A 4,479-nucleotide genomic window follows, 5' to 3' on the forward strand; every position below is an offset into this window, starting at 1 on the left:
GTTTGATTACTACAGGTTTGTAATATAACTTGATGTCTGGAATTGTGATACATCTGTTTATTTTGTTTTTCAAATTTGGCTGTTTGGCTTTTCTGAGCCTTTGGGCTCCATACAAGTTTTCTGGATAATTTGTTCTAGTTCTGTGAAAAATTCTCTTGGTATTTTGATAGGGATTACATTAAATCTGTAGATGGCTTTGGGTAGTATAAGTATTTTAGCACAGTATGTTTTTCCAATCCAGAGCATGGGATTTTTTTTTTCATTTTTTTGTGTCATCTTCTATTTCTTTCATCAATGTTTTATAGTTTTCAGTGTACAGGTTCTAAACCTCTTTGGTTAAGTCTATTCCTTGATATTTTATTATTTTTTGCGAAACTGTAAATGGGATTTTTTTTTTAATTTCTTTTTCTGATGCTTCATTGTTAGTGTATAGAAATGCAATGGGGTGAGCCGCAGCCTTTTCGAGGGAGCGGTTGTGTGTTCGCCATCTTAGGAAGTGAGTGTGCCGGGCCCTGCTCCCAGAAGATGTTCTTGTCTGTGTAGCATCTGGCGCCGGCGAACCTCTTCAAAGCGCCCCACCTGCAGCTGGTACACGATGGCCTCACGGGCCCCCGCAGCAGCCCCGCGGGTCCCCCGGGTCCGCCCCGCCGTTCGCGCAATCTGGCAGCAGCCGCCGTGGAAGAATACAGTTGCGAATATGGCTCCTTGAAGTTTTATGCACTGTGTGGCTTTGGTGGGATCTTAAGTTGTGGTCTGACACACACAGCTGTCGTTCCTCTGGATTTAGTGAAATGCCGTATGCAGGTGGACCCCCAGAAGTACAAGGGCATATTTAATGGATTCTCAGTTACACTTAAAGAGGATGGTGTTCATGGTTTGGCTAAAGGATGGGCTCTGACTTTCATTGGCTACGCTATGCAGGGGCTCTGCAAGTTTGGCTTTTATGAAGTTTTCAAAGTCTTGTATAGCAACATGCTTGGGGAGGAGAATGCCTATCTCTGGTGCACATCATTATATTTGGCTGCTTCTGCCAGTGCTGAATTCTTTGCTGACATTGCCCTGGCTCCTATGGCAGCTGCTAAGGTTCAAATTCAAACCCAACCAGGTTATGTCAACACTTTGAGGGATGCAGCTCCCAAAATATATAAGGAAGAAGGCTTAAAAGCATTCTACAAGGGAGTTGCCCCTGTCTGGATGAGACAGATACCATACACCATGATGACATTTGCCTATTTTGAACGTACTGTTGAAGCATTGTACAAGTTTGTGGTTCGTAAGCCCTGAAGTGAATGTACAAAGGCAGAGCAACTGGTTGTAACATTTGTGGCAGGTTACATAGCTGGAGTCTTCTGTGCAATATTTCTCACCCTGCTGATTCCGTGGTATCTGTGTTGAATAAGGAAAAAGGCAGCAGTGCTTCTCAAGTTCTTCAGAGACTTGGATTTAAAGGTGTATGGAAGGGACTCTTTGCCCATATCATCATGATTGGCACTCTGGCTGCACTACAGTGGTTCCTCTATGACTCTTTGAAGGTCTACTTCAGGCTCCCTGGCCCTCTTCCACCTGAAATGCCAGAGTCTCTGAAGAAGAGGCTTGGGTTAACTCAGTAGAATGATCAAAGCAAAGGTGGACTGAATCTGCTTGTTGATCAGTGTTGAAGAAAGTGCAAGAGGAACTTTTATATATTTGACAGTGTAGGAAATTGTCTATTCCTGGTATAATTACTGTAGTCTCTTGCCTAAGGCGAGGGTTTCAAACCCACTGTTGAAATAAACCCAACTATTCATGAAAAAAAGAAAAAAGAAAAAAGAAATGCAATGGATTTCTGTACATTTATTTTGTATCCTGAGACCTTATCGAACTCATTTCTCAGTTCTATTGGTGGAGTCTTTAGGGTTTTCTATATATAGTATCATGTCATCTGCAAACAGTGAAAGTATTATTTTGTCTTTACCAATTTCAATGCTTTTAATTCCTTTCACTTGTCTGATTGGCATGGCCCGAACTTCCAGTACTATGCTGAATAAAAGTGGTGAGAGCAGACATCCTTGTCTTGTTCCTGACCTTAGGGGAAAAGTGCTCAGTTTTTCAACACTAAGTATGATGTTAGCTGTGGGTTTTTCATATAAGGCCTTTATTTTATTGAGGTATGTTTCTTTTAAACCCATGGTTTTTATCATGAATGGATGTTGTACTTTATCAAGTACTTTTTCTACATTTATTGAAAAGATCATGTGTTTTTTTAATCCTTTCTCTTGATGTGATGTATCATGTTGACTATTGTGAAAATATTGAACCACCCTTACATTCCACAAATAAATCCCACTTGATCATGGAGAATCATTTTTTAATGTATTTTTTATTTGGTTTGCTAATATTTTGTTGAGGATTTTAGCATCCATGTTCATCAGAGATATTGGGCTGTAGTTCTCTTTCATTTGTGGTGTCATTATTTGGTTTTGGGATCAGGGTAATGTTGGGCTCATAGAATGAATTTGAAAATCCCCCTTCCTCATATATTTTCTGGAATAGTTTGAGAAGAATAAGTATGAACTCTTCTTTAAAAGTTCAACAGAATTTACATGTGAAGATGTCTGTTTGTGGATGTTTTGTTTGCTTTTTGGGGGTGAGATTTTTGGTTACAGAGTCAAATTCTTTGCTGGTTATTGGCCTGTTCAGATTTTCTATCTCTTCCTGTTTCAGTTTTAGAAGGTTATATGATTCTAGGAATTTATGTTATATCTTTTAGGTTGTCTATTTTGTGGAAATGTAATTTTTCTTAATATTCTCTTACAATATTTTGCATTTCTGTGGTGTCAGTTGTTAGTTCTCCACTTTTTATTTTGGTTGAGTCCTCTCCCTTTGTCCACCCCACCCTTTCTATGATGAGTCTGGCTAGAGGTTTATTAATTTTGTTGATCTTTTCAAAGAACCAACTCATGGTTTCATTCATGTGTTCTATTTTTTGTTTGTTTGCTTGTTTTTTATTTGTTTATTTATAATTTATTACTGTTCTAATCTTAATTATTTCCTTCCTTTTGCTGGTTTGGGATTTTGTTTCTTCTTTTTGTAGTTCCTCTAGGTATAAGGTTAAGTCATTTATTTGAAATTTTTCTTCCTTCTTGAGGTAGGACTGTATTGCTATAAACTTCCTTCTTAACAAGTGCTTTTGCTGCCTCCCAAAGATTTTGGACTATGTTGTTTTCATTTTCATTTGTTTCCATGTATTTTTTTATTTCCTCAATGTTTTTCTGTTTAACCCATTCACTGTTTAGTAGTATATTATTCAACCTCCATGTTTTTGTGTTCTTTCCAGATTTTTTTTCTGTGTTCTATTTATAGTTTCATTGTATTGAGGTCAGAAAAGATTCAAGGTGTAAACTTGAACAATTTTTTTTTTTTTCAAACTTGTTTTGTGGCCTAATATGGGATCTATTCTGGAGAATGTTCCATGTACATTTGAAGAAAATGTGTATACTGCAGTTTTAAAATGGAATGTTCTGAATATATCTATTAAATCTATCTGGTTTAGTATGTCATAAAAGCCACTCTTTCCTTGACTTTCTATTTAGAAGATTTGTCCATTGATGTATGTGGGGTGTTAACTTCCCCTACTGTTGTTGCATTATTATCAATTACTTCCTTTATATTTTTTTATTAACTGATTTTTGTATTTGGGTGCTCCCATATTGGTAGCAAAATCTTTAGTTGTCATACCTTCTTGTTGGATTATAGCTTTAATGATTATATACTGTCCTCTTGGTCTCTTGTTAATGTGTTTTTTTAAAAAAAATCTTATTATATTTTAATCCAGTTAATTAACATATAATATATTATTAGTTTCAGAGGCAAAATTCAGTTATTTATCCATTGCTTATAACAACCAGTGCTCATTACATCACGTGCCTTCTTTAATGCTCATCACTCAGTTACCCCATCGTCCCACCCATCTCTCCTCCAGCAACCCTCAGTTTGTCTCCTATAGTTAAAAGTTTTTTTTAATGGTTTGTCTCCCTCTCTGATTTCATCTAATTTTATTTTCCCTCCCTTCCCCTATGATCCTCTGATTTGTTTCTTGATTTCCACATATGAGTGAAATCATATGATGTCTTTCTCCAATTGACTTATTTCTCTTAGCATAATAGCCTCTGGTTCCATCCATGTCATTGCAAATGGTCACATTTCATTTTTTTGATGGCCATTGCATATATATACAACATCTTCTTTATCCATTCATCTGTTGATGGACATCTGGGCTCTTTCCATAATTTGGCTATTGTGGACATTACTGCTGTAAACATTGGGGTGCAGGTGCGCCTTCAGATCACTACATTTTTATCTTTGAGGTAAATACTTAGTAGTGTAATTGTTGCATTGTAGGGTAGCTCTATTTTTAACTTTCTGAGGAATGTACATTACTGTTTTCCAGAGTGGCTGTACTAGCTTGCATTCCCACCAACAATGCAAAAGTTTCCAGTT

The 4,479-nt window shown here is 36.9% G+C and overlaps 1 pseudogene; it reads left to right on the top strand.

The window, feature by feature from the left end:
- The first annotated feature begins 525 nt into the window (after positions 1-525).
- On the top strand, positions 526-1,610 carry LOC110582227 (annotated as a pseudogene).
- Positions 1,611-4,479: the final 2,869 nt, after the last annotated feature.

This window comes from Neomonachus schauinslandi, chromosome X (genome assembly GCF_002201575.2).
Source record: "Neomonachus schauinslandi chromosome X, ASM220157v2, whole genome shotgun sequence".
Lineage (NCBI taxonomy): Eukaryota > Metazoa > Chordata > Mammalia > Carnivora > Phocidae > Neomonachus > Neomonachus schauinslandi.